The sequence below is a fragment of the Oncorhynchus masou genome, chromosome 5, assembly GCF_036934945.1.
Source record: "Oncorhynchus masou masou isolate Uvic2021 chromosome 5, UVic_Omas_1.1, whole genome shotgun sequence".
Lineage (NCBI taxonomy): Eukaryota > Metazoa > Chordata > Actinopteri > Salmoniformes > Salmonidae > Oncorhynchus > Oncorhynchus masou.
Window position 1 is genome coordinate 12,137,559 of NC_088216.1, and position 12,763 is coordinate 12,150,321.

Genomic DNA, 12,763 nt, shown 5'->3' on the forward strand with positions numbered 1-12,763 from the left:
TACAGGCAGACCATCTATGGGAGGAAGGATGTTAGCGTTGCGCAGCAAATGAAAGCTGGTCCTGACTAGGTCCGAACGCTCCTTGGTGACAATAACACCAGGCTCCAGAGCATCGAAGCTGTAAAACAGGAAATAACAAAAAAGAATGTCAAAGACATTACAACCTTCCACTACATCAATTCACCTCCCAAGTTTAGATAAGAAGAATAACCTCATACAATGCAATGAAAATGATATTCACCTGAAGTGCTGGTACTGCTTGAACTGTGGCAGCGACCTGAAGTTCGGAGTCAGGTGTTGTTGCCAGCCATAGCTTTCCACCAGCACCGTGCCATCCTCCAGTCCAACCAGGATGTTGATCCCTGTCACAGTGCTGTCCTTCACAACACCAGAATGATTATTTATCCTAATTATCCTAATTATCCTAGTCACACTTTGTAGTCAATTTTGACAGTAGAGTAAATGTTCCTGACTCATATCATGCCACATAGGCCGTTTCCCAAAGGAGAAGTTGGTTTTCAAGGGCAGTCGACCGACTATTAACTGCTGCTTTGGTAATATCCTTGACCTCTATGGCAGCTGTTATATCTGGGATGACTGAAGACCTGATGATAGGAGCCTCTGCTTCATAGTCCTGCAATTTATTCCACAAACAGGGCCAGGTACCAAAAAACTCATAATATATCAAACAGTCATAATAAAAGTCAACTTTAATATCGCAACTTTATAATGTTTTTTTATTTATTTGTACCTTTATTTAACCAGGCAAGTCAGTTAAGAACACATTCTTATTTTCAATGACGGCCCGGGAACAGTGGGTTAACTGCCTGTTCAGGGGAAGAACAACAGATTTGTACCTTGTCAGATCGGGGGTTTGAACTCACAACCTTCCGGTTACTAGTCCAACGCTCTAACCACTAGGCTACCCTGCCGCCCCAAAATAAATGATGTTGTACTCAACTTGTTGGATCAGAATCAGCGTTGTGTTCATTAGGTACAGTGTAGCAAAACATTAAGCCGGCAGCCACCAACTTCTTAAGAAGGCATTGATCAATGCTCAATGTTCATTTAAAATCTTTCTAACATCACATCTAAGCCAATATGACAACAATTTACTGTAGATGCAACTTAGAAAATCAACTTGTATGGAGACACACAACACACTCCTCTCGTCATGTTCCGTTCAGCCATTACCCAGAACCACATACCTGATTTTTAACAGGGTCGTTAAATGTCACATATGATCCAACTTCATTTAATTATTTCTCAATTCTGCTTTAAGATCCGAATTCAGAAATTGTATGTTGACCATCTTAAAGAATATTTTGTATAGTTGGTGTTCTGTTTTCGTGTTGTTTGTGGAAAAAAAATATTAACCCCCCAAAAAACTAACTAATGTCAAATATATGTCAACAATCCTTCCTCCAAAGGACCCTCTATGGATTAAATGTTGTGATAATCTCCAACATCGTGGTCTTGTTTTTGTTCTAGTTTCTTGAGGAATCACCCCTGATACCTACATACCTACATACCTACATACCCGGCATGCAGACAGTGACTTTCTAAGTAACCTACTTTCTGAAATAGTTCCAGCTTCTTCTTCTTTCAGAACTTCTTCAACACTAAATCTGTTCTAAACCACAACATGGAAGTGACATCATCAGAGACCAATGTGTCTGACTCTTGCCCTCACACTCCACGGCCCGAGGCAGGACATTTCTCTCAATAGTTGTGTGCCACGTCAGATTGCTACACCATGTGATGTAGTCAGCCGATATGTTAATAAACATCAAATCTGGGATCTGGCGTCTTCAATGGAGTCAGCATGGAGGGTGGCCATTGTGTTTCAGAACCACAGATTTCACAAAACCTGCAACTAAAGTAATCTGACAGAGTAGGTAACTGCTCACTGCTCCATGACTGCCTTCTGACACCATGTATCTAGTCTGTGTTGGCTGACTGTTGGGCCTTCATTCCAACCTCTCCCGCCACTGTGGATTCTATTTATAGCCTTCTCATAAAAGTGTGAAGCCTCCGCTCTGCTGACGAAGCGATCTAGCCTCTAAATCATTGCAATTTGAACCCTCTGGTAAATCTGGATAAGTGTAACATTACCGAATACATTAAAATACTTTTTCCTAATCGGGTACAGACTTGTTATTGCTTGTGTAGCAGATGGGGAGCTGAAACTCAGGCCTCAGCCTGCAGTGTCTCCACTTGTGCTGCTGAACTGTTAGCTTTTTGGTGGTGCGACTGGTCAAGACTCTTCAGGAGTTCATGTGTTTGTGAGATAGAGGTCCTGTGTTTGTGAGATAGATGTCATGTGTTTGTGAGATAGAGGTCATGTGTTTGTGAGATAGAGGTCATGTGTTTGTGAGATAGAGGTCATGTGTTTGTGAGATAGAGGTCATGTGTTTGTGAGGTAGAGGTCATGTGTTTGTGAGGTAGAGGTCATGTGTTTGTGAGATAGAGGTCATGTGTTTGTGAGATAGAGGTCATGTGTTTGTGAGATAGAGGTCATGTGTTTGTGAGATAGAGGTCATGTGTTTGTGAGATAGAGGTCATGTGTTTGTGAGGTAGAGGTCATGTGTTTGTGAGATAGAGGTCATGTGTTTGTGAGATAGAGGTCATGTGTTTGTGAGATAGAGGTCATGTGTTTGTGAGATAGAGGTCATGTGTTTGTGAGATAGAGGTCATGTGTTTGTGAGGTAGAGGTCATGTGTTTGTGAGATAGAGGTCATGTGTTTGTGAGATAGAGGTCATGTGTTTGTGAGATAGAGGTCATGTGTTTGTGAGATAGAGGTCCTGTGTTTGTGAGATAGAGGTCATGTGTTTATGAGATAGAGGTCATGTGTTTGTGAGATAGAGGTCATGTGTTTGTGAGATAGAGGTCATGTGTTTGTGAGATAGAGGTCATGTGTTTGTGAGATAGAGGTCATGTGTTTGTGAGATAGAGGTCATGTGTTTGTGAGATAGAGGTCATGTGTTTGTGAGATAGAGGTCATGTGTTTGTGAGATAGAGGTCATGTGTTTGTGAGATAGAGGTCATGTGTTTGTGAGATAGAGGTCATGTGTTTGTGAGATAGAGGTCATGTGTTTGTGAGATAGAGGTCATGTGTTTGTGAGATAGAGGTCATGTGTTTGTGAGATAGAGGTCATGTGTTTGTGAGATAGAGGTCATGTGTTTGTGAGATAGAGGTCATGTGTTTGTGAGATAGAGGTCATGTGTTTGTGAGATAGAGGTCATGTGTTTGTGAGATAGAGGTCATGTGTTTGTGAGATAGAGGTCATGTGTTTGTGAGATAGAGGTCATGTGTTTGTGAGATAGAGGTCCTGTGTTTGTGAGATAGAGGTCATGTGTTTGTGAGATAGAGGTCATGTGTTTGTGAGATAGAGGTCATGTGTTTGTGAGATAGAGGTCATGTGTTTGTGAGATAGATGTCATGTGTTTGTGAGATAGATGTCATGTGTTTGTGAGATAGAGGTCATGTGTTTGTGAGATAGAGGTCCTGTGTTTGTGAGATAGATGTCATGTGTTTGTGAGATAGAGGTCATGTGTTTGTGAGATAGAGGTCATGTGTTTGTGAGATAGAGATCATGTGTTTGAGCCTCGGTATGTTCCGAATAAGGAGGAAGTGGTGATCGCTAAGCAAGCAGCATGACGTCCTTTACACTTGGTTCAAGTGAACATTGACAGCACAATTCATACAAATATTCTGTTGCACAGTGAATCTTATCCCCACACACAGTGAGGAAGACGGTTGGGGAAACAAAGAAATATCCAAGGGCCGAAAGTTGGAGAATAACAGAACTTGGTCGCATCTTCGGGTCACCAAGTCTCTAAATCTACACTTAGACGCCACGTCCATGCCGATAGGCTCTTTGGAAGGGTTGCCAGGAAGAACGAAATCCTGTTTGGCCACGCCCACCAGTTGTGGGTTTGGTCTTGAAAGAAAGATGCATATGCAGAACAGAACCTCATACCCACTGTTCAATGTGGTAGTGGATCTCTGTTATGGGGTTGTTTGATTCCACTGGTCCTGGTCTGTCACACTGGCATGAAGAGATTCTGGAGACAGGCGCAGGAATGTGTAATAGTTTTTTTTACCAAGCCCCAAATTACGGCATGCCGTGTAAAGGCACGGGGGACGAAGACCAAACAAACACGTAACAAAAACACAGGGTTGAAACCCAAACAAAAGAGCGAGGAGAACCTCGAATACGTAACACTAGCGCACAATGATTAACACACGGGACGAGACCCGTAATCATCTGCGCAATCCACACTCTCTCCTCACACACTCAACACCGTCCGCACACTCATACCTACATGTTTATGCACCTAGTCAGGTTACAGAACAATCAGCCAAACCTAGGTCTCCTGGACAATGTGAATATAGTGAAACAGTAGGGCTGTCTTAAAGGTTCCTTAACAATTACAATCATTTTTATAAAATGTTCTCATTATTTTTATCATACAGTTCTGCTCAGTATTTGAATTATGTATTTTACACATTTATATAAAGGGTGCCAATAATGTTGAAGTTGAATGAATGTACAAAACATTTATGAGTGTACAAAACACCTTCTAATGTTGAGTTGCCACCTCCCCCCCTTTAGCCCATGTTGACTCCAATGGCTCATGTTGACTCCAATGGCCCATGTTGACTCCAATGGCCCATGTTGACTCCAATGGCCCATGTTGACTCCAATGGCCCATGTTGACTCCAACGGCCCATGGCCCATGTTGACTCCAATGGCCCATGTTGACTCCAATGGCCCATGTTGACTCCAATGGCCCATGTTGACTCCAATGGCCCATGTTGACTCCAATGGCCCATGTTGACTCCAATGCTTCCCACAGTTGTGTCAAGTTGGCTGGATGTCCTTTGGGTGGTAGGCCATTCTTGATACACACAGGAAACTGTTGAGCGTGAAAATCCCAGCAGCGTTGCAGTTCTTGACACAAACCGGTGCTCCTGGCACCTACTACCATACCCCGTTGAAAGGCACTTTAATATTTTGTCTTGCCCATTCACTCTCTGAATGGCACACGTACACAATCCATGTCTCAAGGCTTAACATTCTTATTTAACTCGTCTCCTCCCCTTCATCTACACCGGTTGAAGTGGATTTAACAAGTGACATCAATAAGGGATTATAGCTTTCACCTTGTCAGTCTGTTGTGGAAAGAGCATGTGTTCCTAATGTTTTGTACACTCAATGTATATGTTATGTACTACCAGTATATTATACTTACAACATGCATTAAGTGGCAAATACCAACACACTAGGCTCTTCCATGCTGAGAAGGCCTGATCTAATGAAGGCTATGGGGAACGTGCATCAAGATGGCAGAACAGATGTCACATCATTGTTTCAGCTCCATCCACAGAGTTTTATACTACAGTCTGTGACATGGTTCAATGTGCCAATATTTAGAGTCTGAAAAGATAATTATCTTCTTCAATAGTGTGCGGGGAATTCATAATAGACGAAAAGCCTGAATGAGTATGACATCCTGGCATTGTAAAGTATACCTGCATTAATCTAACTGCACTGTCCAATTTACAGTAGCTATTACAGTGAAATAATACCATGCTATTGTTTGAGGAGAGTGCACAATTTTGAATATGAAAAGTTATTAATAAACAAAATAGGCACATTTAGGCAGTCTTGATACAACATTTTGAACAGAAATGCAATGGTTCCTTGGATCAGTCTAAAACGTTGCACATACAACATTCACATTTCCACAAACTTCAATGTGTTTATTTTCAAATGGTATCAAGAATATGCATAACCTTGCTTCAGGGCCTGAGCTACCGGCAGTTAGATTTGGGGATGTCATTTTAGGCGAATATTGAAACAAAGGGGCGGATCCTTAAGAGGTTTTAAGTAACATAAATTACAAACAATCAATTCAATGTGATGCAATAAAGGTCATTCAGCCCTGAAAGGCAATCATTTCTGGCAGGCATAGAACACAGTTAAAAGGCAATAATCATACACTTAAGGTAGACATTTTGAAAGATGTTCCATTGTGTTTCCTTCTAAACACATGTATCTACTGCGGTGATCCCCCTAAAGAGCACACACACCACGTTAGTCCATAAATACTTCCTGCCAGCCAGCCCAGGGGAAGCCCTTGCTAAGTACAGTCGTTGATCCCCAATTTCCTAAAACACTCACACACGTCGTCTATAAATATGCTAGCCAACCAACTGTCAGGGAAAACACTCTCTACATGCTGACTCACAGACGGTCAGGGTGGAGAGGTTAACTGTGGTATTATTAACTGTTAGTTTAGGTAATGCTTTAGGCTCCTCCGATTCCTCAATGCTTTAGGCTCCTCTGATTCCCCAATGCTTTAGGCTCCTCCGATTCCTCAATGCTTTAGGCTCCTCCGATTCCTCAATGCTTTAGGCTCCTCCGATTCCTCAATGCTTTAGGCTCCTCTGATTCCCCAATGCTTTAGGCTCCTCTGATTCCCCAATGCTTTAGGATCCTCCAATTCCTCAATGCTTTAGGCTCCTCCGATTCCCCAATGCTTTAGGCTCCTCTGATTCCTCAATGCTTTAGGCTCCTGCAATTCCCCAATGCTTTTGGCTCCTGCGATTCCCCAATGCTTTCGGCTCCTCCAATTCCCAAATGCTTTAGGCTCCTGCAATTCCCCAATGCTTTTGGCTCCTGCGATTCCCCAATGCTTTCGGCTCCTCCAATTCCCAAATGCTTTAGGCTCCTCCGATTCCTCAATGCTTTAGACTCCTCTGATTCCCCGCCAGGATCTCTTTCAGGCACCTCCACTAACCTTTTCAGTGGCAGGCAAAAGAAAGGCCCCTTGTGTAGCGTTTTCTAGTCTGGGCGTTTAGCGCCCTCTATTGGAGAAGAGCTATACTAAATGTTGTTTGGAGATTTGCAATAATTAGCAAGGCCCATGAGGAGGGTCAAGTTCATTAATTAAGGCAAGCAACAAAAACATATTCAAAATATTTTGCACTGGAAAACAAAATATTAACACTTCGCCTACAATTTCTAACATGAAACAAATAATCAAAATCTGTCAAATTAAAGCTAGAGATATTTTATCTGTTTTTTTTGCATGGGCTGCATGTCTCAATCTAACGCATCCGCCGATATCGCCCTTCTGAAACTGCTGTGAAAATTGTTAGATCTAGAGCGATGTTTGTCAGACCATGAGACTTCCCGAACACAATGGCTCTCCATCAACAAGACTCGTCTGAAGTCGATGCAGCCTCTTTTTCCAACTTCTGTCTGTAGCGTGAGAACAGTTTGGGCTACACACTTATATGACCCCTCTGCGGACAGATGTGTTCTCTGTTTTGCTCTATGATGCCCACAAGCCTCACGAGACTCGTCTGAAGGTCCCCGGTACCAGTAAGAAAATAATCATGTGTTATGGAGATAGGAACTAAACTAAACTAAGGGAATAAATTGTATACTAGAGGGTAACTAGCAATGTCTATTTGCTGACACAAAAAAAGCAACGTTTGGAGAAAAAAAAAAATTTATGGATGAATGTCATGCTAAGACAAACTATAAAGGGAAATAAATGGCTACAGTAAACGTTTTTTAGTTATTTCATGAAATGTTGTTTTTAGGAAAGGGGTGTTTTTTTATGTACCAGGGTAACTGCCCCTCTCTAAACAAGTGGATTCATTATCTTATGTCTTTCTTACTTGCATATTTAAGAAACCGCTATAGATATAACATATATATCTACAACTTTTTCAAAATGTAAAAAGATTTGATCAACTTACCACAAAGTCATTTTAATGAAATATCTCCAAAAGTTGTGATGAGGCAAAGGACATTTTTGTTGAGTAAGAGCAGTGGAAGCCAGGGAAAGTGTTGGGAATTTTTTTATGGTGACATCTTGTGGTCTTAAAGTGAATTTCCTGATCTTTCTTATATCTCTCATATATAGGACAGACACTTCAGAAACAAACTAATTTTAGATTATTGGGGTGGATTATTTGTTGTTCCATGTAGTGAATCTGTTATTGAACATGTTTCAATTGGCTAATAGCAGTAATGCCAAATTCAATGTTTCATCCAATCATTTTCCTTTATATTTTTTTGATACAGGATCAGTGTCCCTTCCACGGGATGGTTGAGCTAACGAAGGCTAATGCGATCAGCATGTGGTTGTAAGTAACAAGAACATTTCCCAGGACATATACATATCTGGTATTAGCAGAAAGTTTAAATTCTTGTTCATCTAACTGCACTGTCACATTAACAGTAGCTATTACAAATAAATAATACCATGCTATTGTTTGAGGAGAGTGCACAATTTTGAACAATGAAAGTTATTAATAAACAAGTTAGGCAGATTTGGGAAGTCTTGATACAAAATTTGGAACAGAAATGCAATGGTTCATTGGATCAGTCTAAAACTTTGCACATACACTGATGCCATCCAGTGGACAAAATCTAAATTGCACCTAAGCTGGAATAATACATGATGACATTTCTCTTGCATTTCAAAGATGTTGGTACATAAAAATTACAAAAGAATGTTTGTTTTTTCTTTGTATTATCTTTTACCAGATCTCTTGTGTTATATTCTACTACATTCATTTCATATGTCCACAAATGTCAAAGTGTTTCCTTTCAAATGGTACCAAGAATATGCATATCCTTGCTTCAGGGCCTGAGCTGCAGGCAGTTAGATTTGGGTATGTCATTTTAGGCTAAATTAAAAAAATTTAAAAAGGCGTTAATCCTCTATGGGATCTGTTCCCCCCCCCCCCCACGGGACGATTGAGCTACCGTGCACTAATGTGATTAGCATGATGTTGTAAGTAACAAGAACATTTCCCAAAACATAGATATGTCTTATATGACCAGAAAGCTTAAATTATTGTTAACCTAACTACACTGTCCAATTTACAGTAGCTATTACAGTGAAAATAATACCAGGCTATTGTTTGAGGAGAGTGCAAAACAACAAAACACTTTTATCATGGCAACTGGTTTGATACATTCACCTCTGAAGGTTTATAATAGTCTTACATTCAGAAATCTTGTGCTGATATGTCATCCTGAGGTTCCCAGAGTTAAAATGTAGCATGGTTTTGTTCGATAAAATCCATTTTTATATTCAAATGCAGAAACTGGGTTCTACAGTGTCAACCCCTGCTGTGTCAATCTAAAACTTTGCACATACACTGCTGCCATCTCGTGGCCAAAATCTAAATTGCGCCTAGACTCCAAAGTGTAATGATGGCTTTTCTCTTGCATTTCAAAGATGATGGAACATCTTTTACCAGATCTAATGTGTTATATTATCCTACATTAATTTCACATTTCCACAGACTTCAAAGTGTTTTATTTCAAATGGTATCAAGAATATGCCTATTTTAACGAGGCTACTCTGAAAACAAGGCTCCCTAAATTTGATCAGCATATCGATTACGCCACCCGGACTGGCAAAACCCTGGATCATTGTTATTCTGTCTTCCGCGACGCATATAAGGCCATCCCCTGCCCTCCTTTCGGAAAAGCTGACCACGACACCATTTTGTTGCTCCCAGCCTATAGACAGAAACTAAAACAGGAAGCACCCGTGCTCAGGTCTGGTCAACGCTGGTCCGACCAATCGGATTCCACACTTCAAGATTGCTTCGATCACGTGGACTGGGATATGTTCCGCATAGCGTCGAACAACAAAATTGATGAATACGCTGATTCGGTGAGTGAGTTTATTACCAAGTGTATCGGTTACACCCACAGCGTCTATTAAAACATTTCCCAACCAGGAAACCGTGGATTGATGGCAGCATTCGCGCAAAACTGAAAGCTCAAACCACTGCTTTTAACCTCAATGAACCACCCATCCCGGATCCGGTATAATTGTTATCAGCAACGCTGAATAGCATAGCGCCACAGTCAAAAACTCTAACTAGTAAATATTCATATTCATGAAAGCACAAGTGCAATATTGCAAAACACAGTTTAGTCTTTTGTTAATCCACCTGTCATCTCAGATTTAGAAATTATGCTTTACATCGAAAGCAATACAAGTGTTTGTGTAAATTTAGCGATCGCTCAACAAAACAATAAGTACACTTAGCATCAGGTAACTTGGTCACAAAAATCTGAAAAGCAATACAATTAATTGTTTACCTTTGATGATCTTCGGATGTTTTCACTCACGAGACTCCCAGTTAGACAACAAATGTTCCTTTTGTTCCATAAATATATTTTTTATATCCAAATACCTCCGTTAGTTTGGTGCGTCAGCCCAGGAATCCACCGGAAAGAGCGGTCATAACAACGCAGACAAAAATTCCAAATTGTATCCATAATGTCCACAGAAAAATGTCAAACGTTTTTTAGAATCAATCCTCAAGGTGTTTTTCAAAAATCTATTCGATAATATATCAACCGAGACAGTTGGCTTTTCACTAGGACCGGGAGTAACAATGGCCGCCTTTCTCTTTTGCGCACAACTCACTCTGAGAGCCCCCACCTGTCCACTTACGCAATGTGGTCGTTCACATGGGGCACTTCCTGATTGGATTTTCCTCAGGTTTGAGCCTGCAATATCAGTTCTGTTTAACTCACAGATAAAATGTTGACAGTTTTGGAAACTTTAGAGTGTTTTCTATCCTAATATGTAAATTACAATCATATTCTAGCATTTGGTCCTGAGAAATAGGCCGTTTACTTTGGGAACGTTCCATACATAAAAATAGTGCCCCCTAGCTTCAAGAGGTTCAACTTGTTGGTGACAAAGGGCAGTATTTTCACGTCCGGATGAAATGCATGCCCAAATTCAACTGCCTGCTACTCATCCCCAGAAGATAAGATATGCATATTATTAGTATATTTGGATAGAAAACACTGATGTTTCTAAAACTGTTTGAATCATGTCTGTGAGTATAACAGAACTTATTTAGCAGGCGAAACCCCGAGGACAAACCATTCAGATTTTTGTTTTTTGAGGTCACTCTCTTTTCAATGGATTATCATTGGGAATCCAGATTTCTAAATGACCTTCTTGCAGTTCCTACCGCTTCCACTGGATGTCACTAGTCTTTAGAAATTGGTTGAGGTTTTTCCTTTGTGTAAGGAAGAAGTAGCCCTGTTCAGAACGAGGGTCACTTGTAGTGTACTGTTAGATAGAGGCGTGTGACCAGAAAGCTAGCTGCAGTTTATTTTCCTCCGGTATTGAACACAGATCATCTAATCTTCAATTTTAACGATTATTTACGTAAAAAAATACCTAAAGTTATATTACAAAAGTAGTTTGAAATGTTTTGGCAACGTTTACAGATGGCTGGATGGTTCCGACCTAGAATATGTGGACATCTATAAGTACCTAGGTGTCTGGCTAGACTGTAAACTCTCCTTCCAGACTCATATCAAACATTTCCAATCTAAAATCAAATCTAGAGTCGGCTTTCTATTCCGCAACAAAGCCTCCTTCACTCATTCCGCCAAACTTACCCTAGTAAAACTGACTATCCTACCGATACTCGACTTTGGCGATGTCATCTACAAAATAGCTTCCAATACTCTAGTCAGCAAACTGGATGCAGTTTATCACAGTGCCATCCGTTTTGTTACTAAAGCACTTTATAACACCCACCACTGCGACCTGTATGCTCTAGTCGGCTGGCCCTCGCTACATATTCGTCGCCAGACCCACTGGCTCCAGGTCATCTGCAAGTCCATGCTATGTAAAGCTCCACCTTATCTCAGTTCACTGGTCACGATGGCAACACCCACCCGTAGCACGCGCTCCAGCAGGTGTATTTCGCTGGTCACCCCTAAAGCCAACACCTCATTTGGCCGTCTTTCCTTCCAGTTCTCTGCTGCCTGTGACTGGAACGAATTGCAAAAATCATTGAAGCTGGAGACTCATATCTCCCTCACTAACTTCAAGCACCAGCTGTCAGAGCAGCTCACAGATCATTGCACCTGTGCATAGCCCATCTGTAAATAGCCCATCCAACTACCTCATCCCTATACTGTATTTATTTATTTATTTTGCTCCTTTGCATACCAGTATCTCTACTTGCACATTCATCTTCTGCACATCTATCACTCCAGTGTTTAATTGCTATATCGTAATTACCTCGCCACTATGGCCTATTTAATTGCCTTACCTCCCTTAAAATACATAATTTGTATATAGACTGTATTATATGTATGTTAATTTATTCCATGTGTATTATTGACTATGTTTTGTTTATTCCATGTGTATTATTGACTATGTTTTGTTTATTCCATGTGTATTATTGACTATGTTTTGTTTAGTCCATGTGTATTATTGACTGTATGTTTTGTTTATTCCATGTGTATTATTGACTGTATGTTTGTTTATTCCATGTGTATTATTGACTGTATGTTTGTTTATTCCATGTGTATTATCGACTGTATGTTTTGTTTATTCCATGTGTATTATTGACTGTATGTTTTGTTTATTCCATGTGTATTATTGACTGATTGAGAATTTGATAGAGGTTACATTTCCCTAGCCTCATCCCTCATCCCTCATCCTTCATCCCTCATCCCTCATCCCTCATCCCTCATCCTTCATCCCTCATCCTTCATCCTTCATCCCTCATCCCTCATCCCTCATCCTTCATCCCTCATCCTTCATCCCTCATCCCTCACCCCTCATCCCTCATCCTTCATCCCTCATCCCTCATCCTTCATCCTTCATCCCTCATCCCTCACCCCTCATCCTTCATCCCTCATCCCTCATCCCTCACCACTCATCCCTCAT